The sequence below is a fragment of the Sinocyclocheilus anshuiensis genome, unplaced genomic scaffold (genome assembly GCF_001515605.1).
Source record: "Sinocyclocheilus anshuiensis isolate Anshui unplaced genomic scaffold, SAMN03320099.WGS_v1.1 scaffold869, whole genome shotgun sequence".
NCBI lineage: Eukaryota > Metazoa > Chordata > Actinopteri > Cypriniformes > Cyprinidae > Sinocyclocheilus > Sinocyclocheilus anshuiensis.
In genome coordinates, this window is record NW_015558630.1 from 461,826 (window position 1) to 478,194 (window position 16,369).

The window sequence follows — 16,369 nt, forward strand, 5'->3', positions numbered from 1 at the left end:
GACCCTTGCTGTCTATGGGAGGGTCAGAGAGCTCTCAGATTTCATCAAAAATATCTTAAATTGTGTTCCGAAGGTGAACGAAGGTCTTACGGGTTTCGAACAACATGAGGGTGAGTAATTAATGACTAATTATATAATTTATAAAATAAATATTCCAGAATTGGTAACGGGGTTGCAGGTCTATATTAATTTATCACAGTAGAGTTATTCTCAGGGTGCGAACTACGGGGGAGCTAGGGGGAGCTCGGCTCCCCTTAATAAGACATGGGCTCCCCTGAAAACGTGATTTGTGAAATTTTGGGGGGTCTCAAAAAATATTGACAATGTGTTATTTTGACATGCAATTTCAGTTTTGTGTAATGTGATCATCGTGGATTATTATGTGTAAAATTGCAAAAATATCATTCATTCATGCATGACGGTGATTTAAACCTAATTCACTTCAATAAAGATAACTATACATGCTGTTCTTGTCATGAGCATCAAGGTGTGGGGGCGCTGCGGTGCAAATTCCACTCATGTTTAGTACATGTTAACTAAAAGATTCGTAGAAAAATATAAACATTTGACTCTGTGGTCGATTCTGTGTTAAGGTAAGGCATGTTATTTGCAATTATGTGTTGTGGCTGGGGTGTTATAGGTCTGCGTGACTCTCGATGTGGAATTATGGTATTCTTCTGTAGCTTGACGACGAGTAACTTTACGTTAACCGTTGTTGATGTGAACTCAAAGACAGCCTGATGCTTTGTTTATAGACTATAAATAAACAAAGCATCAGGTTTGTTGACCGCCCCCTTATAAAAAAAAAAATCAAGTGGGCTCCCCCAAAGTCCACGGTATAGTTCGAACACTGGTTATTCTAATAAATAAGCTTATGTGACACCAAAATTTTAGATACCAGTTAAATTTTACAATTCTCCATTCCAATTTCAATACCACAGCAAAAACTAGCCGAACAGATATAAAGTTCAAAGATTATTAAAGACAAGTGAACAGTCAGCAAATAAGAACAAATGAACAAATTACAAGCAGTAGCACAAATAAATAAATAGAACAATGATACAAATTAAAGATGCTTTAGATTTTTAGATTTGTAGGTGTTCAAGTAGAAATTGAATACTTAAATGTAAAATAACATTGCATATTCTTCACTGTATAAATTGCATATATAGATAAATCATTGTTAAAGGGTTAGTTCAGTCAAAAATGAAAATTAGGCTGCGTTTCATGAGGCGCACCGGTGCATGCGCAACGCTGACCCCATACGTCATCCCCCCGGAACTGCTTCTGTGTACAATTGTTGGCGCAAGCTAGATTCAAGTGATTATTACGTTTTGGATATGGATATTTTTCTTACAAAAACGCATCGATTCGCTACAGGAGGCCTTTGTTCACCCCCCGGAGCCGTGTGAGACACTTTATTTATGGGCTAATTTTCCTTTTTGGGTGAACTAACCCTTTAAGCTTAATTAACATTAAGGACACCGACAGCAGCTGGTAAAATAGGCACGGTCACTTTAAACACAATTTATGGGTCTAATATATTGTACTGTCTGTTCAAGCGCAAGAAGACGCAGAAAGAACACAAGTATGGGGCTTGTGTGTTGCTTGAGACACGGCTCTATATGTGTGCGCTGTGCACACAGAACACACTGAATGGAGTTGTTATTTGTGTCTTCTTGTGCTTTAATGTGTTAAAATCGCTTAAATGTTCAAATTGGCAAGGTGTATTTGTCTGTTAAAGGGATAGTTCACCCAAAAATGAAAATTTTATGTTTATCTGCTTACCCCCAGGGCATCCAAGAAGTGACGTATACGCGCGAGGGATCACTTCCGGCGCTTGCGTAAACTACGCCAGAGCACGTACACACCTCACGCATCGGATGCCGTGTGCACGCCTAAAGACAGTTGGACATAGTGGCGTATTAGAGGTAAAATATGATATAAATACTGTTCGGTTTCTCGCACAAACTGATCGTTTCGTGTCTTAGGACATCAATGTGTCGTCACGAGCCGCAGAGTTTAATTTGGATTTGTCTGTGCATGTTTTTTTTACTCTCATAGATTTTGTTACCATTGCCATGCATTATACGACTGATAGACTGCAACGGTTGGAGTTAAAAATCATCATATGTGTTCTACTGAAGAAACAAAGTCACCTACATCTTGGATGCCCTGGGGGTAAGCAGATAAACATCAAATTTTCATTTTTGGGTGAACTATCCCTTTAAAGTGCAAGAAGAGGCGAAAGAGATACTCGGTTCGGGGCGAGTGATGAATGGAGTTCTTTTTCGCTCTTTGTGTGCTTTTCACGTCTTCTAATGCTTTTAAATCAATTGAATGTTTAAATTGGCAAAGCTTTAAAAACACGTGCAAATGATAAACTTTCGTGAGGACACAGCAGTGACCCTATCGGGCCAGTGACAAATCCTCTACTATCCCGAGCGTCTTTTACGCTGACCCCGGGCAGTCCTTATTGTCGAGCCCTGCATGTAAAAATAATTAAATAATAGTTAAATAATTATTTTTCCAAATATTTTTTATTTAATTATGGGTGGAAATAATGTGGTAATGCAGTTTCTGGTAATAATGTGGTAATGAAGTTTTTGGTAATTAAAATAAATAATTGAATATGAAGATTATGGTAAAATTACATTGTATGAATTTGTTTGTTTGATCCAGGCACAGGCCCAAATTACCAGTTTTAATGGGGGACATTTAATGTGTTTAAGACTAGTTACTTTTCATGCTAGGTTAATTTTAATTTTCTAGATAGTAGTTTATCACCAATATCTAATAGTCTCAAGATAAAAAGCATTTGGGATTTGTGCCTCTAGTGCTTTAAAAAAGTAATGAGACACCAAAATGTAACATATTCAAGGAAAGTATCACAACATAACACATTCCCTTGTTGATGATGGCAGCATGCTTTGTTAGATTTGTCAATTTCGTAATGATATTACATTGTGTCTGAGGACTCAATCAGCCTTTTCATTGATTCAGCTCTGAGAATGACAGAACTGTGTGATTTCAGAAAGCCTCCCAAAGGTCCTTGTACAGCTGTATTTCCTTCTTGGCATCATCAGCTTGATTGTCAAGTAAACATTACCGAGTTGTCAACCAAAATCAGAGTCATTGATAAGAATGCATCACAACAATGAATGCAATCAATCAAGGGCCCAAGAAATCCCCAGTATCATTAAAAACATGAGAGAAAACAGAGATGTATCATGTGCAATCAGTTTGATGAATAGAGCTGCACCGCACTGATAGAATCCCACGGGATTGGTCCTATATGACGTTAACAGATTACTTTATATTTTTCTACTTCTGAGAAGAGATAAAGATGCACTAAACTTTTTTTTTATGGGGCTGCAAAACAAATAAGATAAGAAAAGATAAACCAGAACCTACCAACTCAAAATGATGAATGCTGTTCAGATTAGCTCTTTAAAATACCTGAGACTATTTCAGCGAGTGGGATTTAAATGACATATTTTCTTAATGAATACTCACCAAACAATGAACATAAACGGTTTGCCAGATTTATACGCCTTTGCAGTAATTTATTCCTTTGAGTTTTTCTTTTGTTAATTCCTAGAAAATCACTGTAACTGCAGATAGCACACTTGAGAGATAATAGATGCAAATGAATCATCTTCAGCATCATTTTTCTGAAAATTGTACGTTTTCTGCCCAGAAATGATCCTAGAACATTATCAACTTAAGTGTTCATCAACGGTTCAGTTGTTCCTGTTCCTGTGGTCAGCTGGTAGAAAATGATGCTAGCGACGTCAGTGTTTGATTAAAAGCATCTTATACAAAGCAAATAACTGAAATGCAAATCCCACAACATTTTCTGTATATTATTTCATATTTAGATGATGTTATTTGTGGAATCTGAGAAGTTTTTCTTTGAGTGTCTAGACCAGCTATTTTTAGGACGCAGGAATGCAGTGGAACTATTAGAACGTTCAAGACAGCTCCAATTTGCCAATTTGCCCACTTAACATAGACAAAGTATAACAACGTCATATCAACTTCTATCGCCAAGGGCGAACTGCAAAAGAGTACAATTATTTTGGAGTGGTTGTCAATCAAAGAATACGAGCGTCATGTTGAAACTTAATTGAAAAGTCTTATGATATTTATGTAGGGTGCCATTGCCAAAGGGCATTAGCAGCATCTTAAAGAAGCCAACAAATTAAAAACAGTTCCCCAATTAAGGAAAATAGTATCTGTTATGCTTGCCACAGCTCAGGCTTACTTTTGCTATTTAACAAGTTGTTAAAAGCATGTTTTCCAACATGAGAGTAAATAGCTGGACTGCACTGTGGTCAAACATTAAATCCTCTTTCTCATGGTCATATTAAGTCCATACACATGGGTTTCTGGACACTCTGACCAAATCAACCATTGTACATTTATACAGGAAAGTGACCATGTTGAGGGTTAATGACCATGCTTAGTGCTTTAGAAACTGAGAGACCGTGAGAGCTTGAGATCAGGGCAACAGCATGTGCACTAAAGCCGGCTCCAGACGGAAGGCTAACATTGGTTGACTTACGCTTTGCACTAAACAGGCTGCCAGCAGCAGGCATTAGACAGCTACTCACTGTGATTCACCACAGCAAACTTCATCTGAATACATTACCAGCTGATTATTTCATCACTACTCAATAAACAGATGGGGTTACAGTATATTTGGACTCTACATGCCCATATAGGGTGACTACTGACTCATCAGACTGACTAATAAATCCCTATTGTACATACGTTTCAATACGTAAATGTTTTAAAATATAAAAATCCAGCATAAAATACACCTAAAAAAAATTTTTTCCAAAAGGGGGTTTTGCAGTGATGATAGAGAATAACCATTTTAGATTTCCAAAACAATCTTTCAGTGAAACGCTTCTTAAAATAACCACTTTTTTGTAGTGTGAAGTACGTCTTATTCTACTACGAAGAACCTTCTGTGCAATGTTAAAGTTCTTCACAGAACCATAAATGTCAATAAAGACAATGTCAGTGGTTGCTATTGTATTCTGGGTGGTTGCTTGGTTTCTTACACAAAATAACCCTCTTCTGAGTCTGATATTTTGGTCTTTAGATCTCTCTCAAGCTCCTTCTTCAGTGTAAGTCAATGGGATTTGCTCATCTGTTTTGTCATCAACCGGTGAAAATCATAATTCTGAATTCGTAGAAAAGTCATAACACACCTCTCCTCAATAAGCTGCATGAGTCGAGCCCGCAAACAGCGCAAGCTGAATTATAAGCCAAAGTTTAATACTTGCGGTTAGGGGTTTTGTGAAAATATTGATGCTTGCTTTAGTAAATACTGTTAAATAAAAGGGGAATTTGTCACATTGATAGGTCATTTATTGATTAAATTGCAGAAAATGACATGATCTGTTACTTATAACGAAACTGTGTACTGATGTTGTCAAACTAAAGATTTATGAAATTACCTTTCGGCAGTAAGGTACTCATATAATTAATCATACAACCAACGTCACAGCAGACTGTTGTCAACAGATGATACATCATGGAAGGTAGCCATACTCATTGCCGAACAAAATCTCCTTGAAAATGAATCACCATTGTGCAACAAAACCACACACTTATTTAGTCAGAGAGAGTTTCTGTCAAGTAAACGTGACTCTGCCTGTATGATGTTCAGTGTTGTGCCTGTAGGAGCCAAAACAGATGCTGCCAGACATGTGAGGAGAACTTGAGGTTTGGTTAGATGTTTTTGAGACCATTTATGATCTTTTATGTATTTTCTGCAGATAAAGTTGTAGTTGAATTCATTCTTTAGAATTTTAGTGTTTAATTTCGTATTCATATATTTACAAATTTTGACTTGTTCAAATATTTACATAGCTTTAGATCTTAATATTTAGCATTACATTTTTTTTAATGCATCTTGTAGATTCTGCAATGCTGTGTAAACTTATAAACACTGTAGATGGAGTAAATTAATGCATTCATTTGACGATCAACCCATGAAAAATCCCTTTCATTATTTCAGTCATTTTAGCTGCTAATTAAATAGTCGTTAGGAGTTGCAGCTCATTTATGATTACCCTGAGGAAGAATGACAGAGGGACTTTGCTGGCTCCACGCTATATTTAAAGAAAACGGTAATAACTAAGCCAGTTATTTTCTAGTTTAGTACACAGTGAAGCAAACTAAAATATATAAACAAATATAATCATTGCTTGAGTTCATTTGATGATTTTGATTTACATTTAATAATGCTGCGACTATAAGAAAACACTTTGCCAAGCTCTGCGATGCTGTAATTATAACAGTAAACGAGCAATTCTATTTTTTATGTGTGTTTCCCCATAATCCAGTGTGAAAGGATGCGGAAACACTGGGGTTTGGAACATTGTGAAGATAAGTAGCTTATCTCTCTTTCTGCAGGTGTTTGAGACCGCAATCCAATCAGGGAATTTCAGAAGGAATTCATTGACTCTTGAACTCTTGTAGATCCAGTATGTTCATGAAAAAATTGAAAGGCATTTAATCTTTTTTGGATCCTCTAATATGGCAAACTACTGGCAGGTGGTCACTTCAGTGTGATCAAAGATGATATAATTCATGATAATATAATTAATATAAGAGGTATTTGCAAAAAGAATTGGAAAAAGAAAAGAGTTGGAGTATGTGTGGCTATATTGTAAATTGAATGGTATCTACATAATCAATACTGTGCAGTGTACATTTTACTCTGCCTACAATTTTCTTTATAAATTATTAGATGACCTTGTCACATGGCATGTTTTATTCAGCGAGTGGTAGTTATTATCTCAGAAACAGCTATGTTCATTTTGCATTTTAATCTAATTTAAAAGAAAAGAAAAACACCCCCCCATTATATTTATATATAAATAGTATATATTTTATATTTATATATCATATTTTAATGTATTTTGTTCTAAATATCATATTTCATCATATTATTGATGTTTAACCAGTGACTGATGTTTTATATTATTATTAAAAAAGCAGAACTCTTTAAAGCATGAAATGGATTGTTTTTTCCGTCTCTGCTGCTTTGATGTTTTTATGGCATGTCAAAATGTTTTCCTGCAGCTCCAAAGTGATTAATCACAAGGCTTTTACAGCCCAGTTGATTGGCTTAAAAAAGGTCAGTATCAATAAACAAGCACCCATGAACATGCATAATATTAATAGCAGAAATGGTAAAAGTAGTGTGCTGTTCAATATGATATTAAGATTTGCACTTTCATAATGTCTTTGTCTGTTATAAAGAATACTCAGAAGCTTTGGTGTTTCACATACCTGCCATTTAAACCCTAATCCTTAAAGAACAGAAGAGCAGGATGTATATAAACCGAGTGTATTAGTTTTATTATTATAATAAATCACAAGTATGGAAGGAATGACATCAGCACTCTTTAAGCATTCTTTTGAGCCACAGAGATTTACAAAGCAGTGTGTAATATGAAAATCCCAGAAGAGTTTGTTTTTTTTGACTGTGAAGGACCAGGAACTGTGTGTGTGTGTGCTTATGTTGGTAGGCCAACTGTGAAATTTTCTCTGTACGTTCTTGATAAGTCCACTTTAAGACGCCTGTCTTTCTCATTTAAGTTGATACAAGGAAATCCTCCGTGTTGGATATGAGGTCCTTGGGTGTTATCAGGCCAGAAAGCTGAGAGCAATTTGGGTGTGATTTCTAAAACCGCAATCTCTGTAAGTGCAATGGAGCGAGGAATTACGGAAGCATAGCTCATCCATATGCATGGTGCGTGGACATTAAAAATGATTAAATAATGAACTGCTCCGAGACGATTCTTCAAAAAGAACCAATGAACATTAGAGTCCTCAAATTGGACAATAACAATGATAAGAATGCTGGTAATTGTGTTTAGAGAACTTGCGTTTAGTTCTATACGAGTCGTGGCTTGGCGTAATGAAATTGCGTCATTCGGACAATGTCGCTATTTAAAAAGTATTTTTGTGGAACTGAAGCTAACCTTTTGAACGGGAAGCTTCACCAGTGTCGGACCTCAGATCAGACCCAACATCGCAGTTCTGTAACGTAGCTGAAAAGGTACACTGATGCCACATCTGGCGGGGACACGGTGCGGCCGGGTGGTCGACTCTGAGGTGTTTAGAGAAAAGAGGCAGTGTTTCTTTTTCAGTTGAACCGTGCTGCAAAGAAAAGGGCAACCCTCTCAGCAGAAACCGCACTACAGATGCCATTCATTTAAGAGCTGCTCGAGTGTGTCATCTCATTCCAATAAAAAAGCCCAAAGGTTACTGTCCCAGCCCCCTCCTGTCCCTCTAACACACTCCCCATCTATTTTTTTTTTCACAACCACCCTCCGTCCATTAAGTTAATGGACCCATCGTGATGTAAAACACATTTCCAGTTCTCCAGTGTTGACAGATATTCTGGGAGACGATTGAAGTGTTTGATTGTGCATCTAAAGTGTACAACTCAATACTTTCGCACTCACAGACCCCTTTCAGCGCTCCACTTCTCCTAAAGTAAAGTTCTTAACAAGATAAGCCAGTAAAGAATAATGGAGGAAATCACAGCAGGCTTAGATGGGGATTCCCTCCTTAAAAAGAAAAAAGCCTTTTTGAACACGACTTCTTAATCAATTCGTTCCACCACTGATACAGTATCTATAAAGGAAAAACCTTTCAGGATTGTGTCATAATTATTTATATACTGTAATATATATATATATATATATATATACACACATACTCGCTTAAAAGGCAGATTCCCTATTAACAACACTGCAGCATCAGAGACAGAAGAAATCAGTGGTTCATGTGGGAATGAATTCAGATGAGAGTAAAAGCTTCATTAGACTCGGGCATAATTGATAATTACTCTGTGTATGCGTAAATACATCTCGCGGGCCAGCGTGGCTATAATTTATCTGCCTTCCCATAATGCCTCCCAGAGGAACTATTCAAGTTTTTGAAGAAAAAAGACACAAAAGTGATTTCAAAGAGATCATGAAACCAAAAATTAACCATGTCTAATTACTTAACCCTAAAATGCATGCGTCAAGCTGACCTGATTTGTTTTTAGTAATATTTTTTCAATTAAATAATTTTTTTATTTGATATTTCACATATTATTCACAAATCTTGTAGTCCTCAGTGATGTCATTTGTTGGTAAAAGGTTTAGAATTGTTTTTATTTTCTAACACTTTTTTTTCATATTTTTTGACAGTTTAAATTATTTTTATTTATTTTACAAATGTTATTTGTATAAAGGTTAGTGTATTTACTATTTATTTATTTATTTTTTCTGTTTAAAAAAAAAAAAAAAATCTGTTAAAATGTTTTAATGTTGTGTGTACCCCAGTGTTCTTCAAAATATCGTGTTCAGTTGAAAAAAAGTCAGTCGTGCTGTTTTGGAATGGCGTTGAGGGTTTGTAAATGATGGTAAAAATGTTCATCTTTGGGTGAACTATCCCTTTAAGACATTCCATATTTGAATGGCTCTGAACACCATTGGCTTGTGAACCTGAGAGATGAATACACATTGATCCTTCATCACCATTATCTTCTCAATGAGTGCTGCAGACGTATTGAATAGATATTGAAGACTATCTTGGTTTTATTGAAAATCATATTTCAGGTGTATAATAGTTTATGGCTTTTATCCTCAGGAGCTGTATGTCATATTGTTTGTGAGATGTGGTGCCACGAAGGCAGTAATGGAAGCATAATTGGCTATTGAAAACCAAGAAATAATGAGATGAGAAATAACAATGGGAAATTAACCCCTGCATGCATCTTGCCTATCAACAGCTCAAGAAAAATGGTCTTTGGATACTGAAAGGATTTGGGTAGAGGAGACAAGCTAGGTTTGAAGTTATTAAATATGACCTAGATTCTAGAATATGAAGACGAGTGTTACTTTGACTTTACAGTTGAAACATGCTATGCAACTGCAATGATCAGAGAAGCCTGTGATATGTTCTGTGATGAAATTGAACAAAAAGCTTTGTTTTAACTTGTTCCTCTTGACTGAATCCTCCATTTGATATGTACCGTGGGTCTTTCTCTCGCTGAGGCAATCATCAGCTCGCTGAACCGAACGGACGCACCAGTTCTCTTTCCGTCCTGGCCGGGAGACACGGACGTCTTCGGATGACAGTGCTGTGTTTGATGCTTGTCCTGACCGCACTGACGTGTTGATAGGCTTTCTAAAGATAGAAAGCACCCTCATGATAAATGCTCCCAATCGACTGAACTCTGCAGCTGACGGACCTTAATGCATTTTCCTGCATTTTACTGTTCTACTGCTGCATTGCAGAGGCTAAAAGACGAGGGCTGCGAGGTGAATAAGTCCAACGAACAAACAAGCACTCTGTGATGCGCGAGAGAACAAATGGGTTTCAGATAATCAACTGAAGCTGAAATCAACATCAGTTTCTGCCAGAAACCAGCAGCTTGATTAAAGGAGTGGTGATGATGACTATTGATTAATTAAACAACAAGTGAATTAAACAAGTGCATTAAAGGAATAATTCACCCACGCAGCCAAGATGTAGATGAGTTTCTTCATTAAAACCGATTTGGAGAAATGAAGCATTACATCACTTGCTCACCAATGGATCCTCTGCAGTGAATGGGTGCCGTCAGAATGAGAGTCCAAACAGCTGATAAAGTCATCCAAGGAGAAACATCCATCGTTAACTCATTTTTTTAAACGGTTGATTCTGACCAAAATATGAGTCCATAATCCGTAATAAAAGTCAATCCTCTATTGTCCTCTCACATCACTGACGTATCTGTTTAGACAGTGCTTCTTCTTAGCATATTTCTCTCCTGATTCAGATTTTTCACTGGAGAAAGCAGTATTATGGATAGAGGACTCCATATTTTGGCCAGAAGCAATGATTTGAAGTTAAAAACATCTTAATGATGCATTAGTTTATTACAAACACAGCTTTTCACTTCAGAAGTTGTTAACTGATGACTGGAGTCGTGTGGATTACTGTGGATTATTGTGATATTTTTATCGGCTGTTTGAACTCTCATTCTGACGGCACCCATTCACTGCAGAGGATCCATTGGTGAGCAAGTGATGCAATGCCAAATTTCTCCAAATCTGTTCCAATAAAGAAACAAACTCCTTTAGATGGATGGCCTATGGGTGTGTACAATTTCAGCAAATTTAGATTTAGAACTAGTCCTTTAATGAACTTTTCTTTTTTTAGACATTCCACATATCAGGAAATGCCATTAAAGAGACAGTTCACCCAAAAATGAAAAATATTGACTCTCATGTCATTCTAAAATCTATTCATCCTGTCATTTATTTCAATGAAACACAAATCATTGAGAGAAAAAAAGATTTTCAGTACAAAGATGGGTCATATTGAACATGCACAAGCTCAAGCTCCACAAGGGAAAAAACACATCAAAAATAATAATTATAAAAAAAAACATACAAACAATCCATACACCAAAAAAAAAAAAAAAAGTGTGAACTTTGGGGGAAGCAAATAATTATGTTTACATTTATTTCAACTGCGTTTAAGTGAATCAATCATGCATTTCTGTTTCTGCTTACTATGTCTGCACAAGGAATTCCTCTCAGAAACTTGCAAAAAATGTAATGAGACTATTCAGATAAAATTCATGTGAGTGGCTGACCTGTGATCTGAGAGGCAGTCTATTAACTGGCTTACTAAACACGGTAATGATGGACAGCTGGCGAGGGTCAGGGTGCTGCCTCCAAATTTAGATGGAGCAAATAGAAAACAATATAAAAATAACATGCTCATCAGTGTAATATTTTTTTTTTCTGTTCCAAAAACTGGACAATTTAAAAATATTTTCAATAATATATTTTTATTGAATTTGATTAAACAAAATTCAATAAAAATAAATTATAAAAGGATCTTCTGATTAAAAGTATGCAAATATAAAGGCAGCTAAATGTGCAAAATGCCCCCTGGTGGACTATAGTGATAAGGGGCAATAATATGGCAAAATACTTTATACTTTTATACTATATATAAATACTATTTAAAAAAATTAAGGCAACGTTAAATATATATATATATATATATAATGTATGTATATATATATATATATATATGTATGTATATATATATATATATATATGAAATTACCTCAGATTTGATGGTTTGTCATTTCAGGTGAAGACCTCATTAATCAAGATTGCCTTTGGAGTGCATAGTGTCAAACAGTGTTTAGACGAGTGCTGTAATAGTGTTAATTGCTTTTTAGTGTTTAGGTAAAGAAATAAATCGAATAAAATCAGGGGCATATTGAACCTCGGGGTTGTTGTACCTACTTACTAGGAAGTAAGTATTTGATCAGACATTCAGATGTTCAAAGCTAAGATATCAAAACTCGGATATCAACTTTTGTTTTGTAAGTGGATAGGAATATATTTAACTGTTGTTAACCATAGTGACTTCACGGGAGTTGTAAAAGCAAGGACCTGTCTGTGTGTGGTGAAGTAGACTGTCATTGAGGTGCTGGGGAGAGACGGGAGCTAATTGAGGTCAAAAACGTTCTGCTGGCGACACAGATGGCAGCCGTCTTGGGCCTGTGAGACTCAAACATCATAGCGATTATGGCCTTGAAATATACTTCTCTAAAAGATTCTACCTCAAGGACTAGCATTTTTCAAATGTCGTTCTGAATTAAATTTTATTTATAAATATTTTATTTAGTAGCTTTCCCAACAAAACACAGAGCATCCATCAGATTGGTCAAAAAAGGGGCTCCACCTTGCAAATATATATATAATATTTTCTAATATTTTCTATCGCTTAACCTTGAACCTAACCCTCACCCAAATGTTTCTGAATTTTTTGATCTTCATTAAGATATTATTTAGCATGTTTATTAAGCTTTTTTCCTTATGGTGACTGGTTTCCACAATGTAGGTGATTTCAAGTTTAACTATCCTTCTGGGGACATAAAGTCTCTACAATGTTGGGAACTTTTGTTGGATTTAATTAAGTTCTGGGGACAGTAGTAAACACACACAGGTGCACATCTCTCTTTTTGAAAAAGTAGTTTCTTAGATCCTCACCAATGAATGTGTTTTTGTCATTTAACTTTCAGGTGTGCATACATTTGAATCCCAAAATAAATGTGACTTTTACAAGTGGTCTCTGCGTGACAGTGAAGGTTCAGTCACAGGCTCATAGACGTCACTGAACAGATCACAGCATATTCTCTCCTGCTGTGCGGCTCTCACTGTGCATGACTGCCAAGTGCCGTGGAGTTTGAACTCTAACGTGAGTTTCCTTTTATTTCATACTCAAATAAACATTTGCAATTTTGGAGTGGACCATCCTTGGGCCATTCAAAATATAGATGTAGTTAGAGTCCTTAATCGGAACAGATTTGGAGAAATTTAGCATTATATTACTCCAATGAAAACTCAGCAGTGAATGGGTGCCGTCAGAATGAGAGTCCAAACATCTGATAAAAACATCACAATAATCCACACAACTCCAGTCCATCAGTTAATGTCTTGTTTAAAGCAAAAAGCTGTGTGTTTGTAAGAAACAAATTCACCATTAAGGCATTTTACATTTCTGGCCAAAATATCAGTCCATAATCCATAATAACACTTCCTCCAGTGAAAAAGCTATCCCGTTTCGTCTCGCATCAAAATCCATCGACATATTTGTTTAGAACGGTTTCTGACATTGCTTATACTTGATCGTATTTCTCCACTGATTCAGACGAGACAACATTTTCACTGGATTAAGCAAGATTATGGATAGAAGACAATGGTTTTGAAGTTAAAAACATCTTAATGATGGATTTGTGTATTACAAACACCCAGCTTTTTGCTTCTCAAGACATTACCTGATGGACTGGACACTGGAGTCGTGTGGATTACTTGTGGACTATTGTGATGTATTTATGAGCTGTTTGAAATCTCATTCTGACGGTACCCATTCACTGCAGAGGATCCATTGGTGAGCAAGTGATGTAATGCTAAATTACTTCAAATCTGTTCCGATGAAGAAACAGCCATCTACTTCTTGGATGGCCAGAAATTTTCAGCAAATTTAGATTTTTGGGTGAACTATTCCTTTATTATTATCTTGTTACTATCCTTTCTCTCCAGTGGGCCAGCAGGAGCCGAAAGATGCAGACAGATCCAAAGGTTCCAGTCCCTCTCTGTGACGCACATGATGGGAGTCAAATCAATGAGATGAGGCCGAATCAATGAGATGTCAGTATTGTTTTATCATTGCCTGTTGCAGCTTGATGATGATCTCACAGCTGCAGGTAGAGGACATCTGGCTATTTTCCTATCACTCATTACTCTCAGAATATTTGAATATGTTTTAGCCAAAGTAATGAGTGTTTGCTGTTCCTTTCTGGCTTTTTAAGTATAAATGCAATAGGTTTTAAACAACCTTTGTTAACTATCATTCACATGCCTCTCACACTCTTTGGCTTCCTCACTGCTACAAGTGAGATTGATGGGGTGTACAAACTGGCAAACGCTTAATGGGATTTCTTTATCACTGCAGTGATTCACAAAAAAAGGCAGTTTGAGGTTTGAACTTGGCTGATAGAGAGAGCTGCTCTATTGCTCCGTGCACCTGGTCAAGGGGAGATATTTCTGATAAACTGCTGAATGAAAGGTGGTGCGTTGGCTTTGTTCAATGTCCAAGAGAAAAGTGAATTTCCAAGAGTTACTCTCAACAGACATGCTGCAATTATGGGGTTTGATACCACATCTGCTTTTGGGTAATTCTCAGGAATTACCAAAAAGCCATTTGTGCTTTGTGTCCCCATGACTTGCAATTAAATAATTAAGAGGACACTGAACTTGGGCAATAGATTGTAATGCAGAAATTAATCCTTTTTTTATTTGTTTTTGCATTTTAATTTCAGATTTTTCTAACATTACCTTTTTGACCACATGGTTGAAACAGAAGTCCATTATTGGGTATTTTTCACTGATCTTCAACCTTAAAACGTTTAGAATGTTTGGCAAAAAACTTTAAAAAATAAATGTCAAATGGAATGGTACTGATAGAATTCACTCAGATATCAGTTTCAAATAATATGAATTCCAAACTTACTGTATAGGTTCGAACATTTGTGGGAATAGTGCATTTATTAAAAACAATTCTAGTAAATATGATCTTTATTTGGCATTGGAATGACAACTAGCTGTTGTCTGTATAGTAAACCAACTCTTATAATAAGGCAAATATCAAATCACACCGTAACCTCTCCATCACCTCTTTCAATATCTCCAGAATAAGAAAAGGACCCAGAGGGCTACTCGCTGATTTTAGTAGAGCTTACATCACCCACCATCTAATTTGAGTCATTTTGCGTATGGTAAAGCCCCAGATGAGATTCTTTGTCATAGGCAATGACCCCTTCCCATAAACACGCTCAATTCATTTGACTTGACAGAGTCCTGCATAATGTGAAACAATATTCTGCCACAGGACTCATTAGAAAGGACCATAAAAACACAGAAATACACCTGCACCACTGAGAGCTCCATATGTACAGCATCACTAATGCAGCGGCTGTTTTCTAAAAAAACAAAACAAAAAAAAACCTCAGTTGCTATTCAATAATGAAATACTGTTGGATGATGTGATCAACACACTAAGTTAATGTATACAATGTATTGAATTGCATTTGTAAAACTGCACATGCATAAAAGGCAAATGGGTCAACCAAAGAAATGTCTGGGCTATATTACACTACAAAATCAATCAATCAATCAATAAATAGATTATTTTGCAGTAACAGTATTTTTATAATTATTTTTAAATTATTTTCAACATTATGTTCAACTGTCTTTGCTGTAAAGTAAAATAAAAAAAAATTCTTTATTTATTTATTTTGAATTTGTGATGATATGATCCAGACATTTCTTGATGTTTTCTGTGAGATTCACCCAAATTGCTAATCATGGCTCAACTAGTAATCTATATATACACTATTAGAACGTGTTTACACTTGGCAGGTTTGGTTTGATTAAAACCAACTGCTGTTCATTTGAATAAGTGTGAACACTGCCGTCCTTGTTGTGCACCAAACAAGTGAACTGAGAACCCATGAAGAGGTTAATCTCGGTCCGTTTCCAAACTCTGGTGCGGTTTGACTGAAATATGAACACCGCTCATAAAAGCTGTCCAATAAGGTTGTGACTGTATCCTTATGCCTTTTGCTTTGTATCTTTGGTTACAGTATTAAAAATGACTAAATGTATTATTTACTTTTTGATCCAGACCAAGAGAACTGAACTACAAATGTAAAACACCCTTAAAAATATAGCTTCCAAAAGGGTGTTCTTCACAGCAATGTCATAGAAGAGCC

General features: G+C 36.1%; 1 long non-coding RNA gene across 2 annotated transcripts in view; it reads left to right on the top strand.

Moving 5' to 3' along the window:
- LOC107680764 (uncharacterized) overlaps positions 1-16,369 on the top strand; it is a 33,355-nt gene that overhangs the window by 15,555 nt on the left and 1,431 nt on the right. Inside the window, exons 2-3 of one of the 2 annotated variants that reach the window (XR_001633181.1) lie at positions 13,118-13,293; positions 14,139-14,302. This is a non-coding gene — a long non-coding RNA (uncharacterized LOC107680764). The remainder of the gene's footprint in view (positions 1-13,117; positions 13,294-14,138; positions 14,303-16,369) is intronic. The other variant, XR_001633182.1, reaches the window with a different exon arrangement.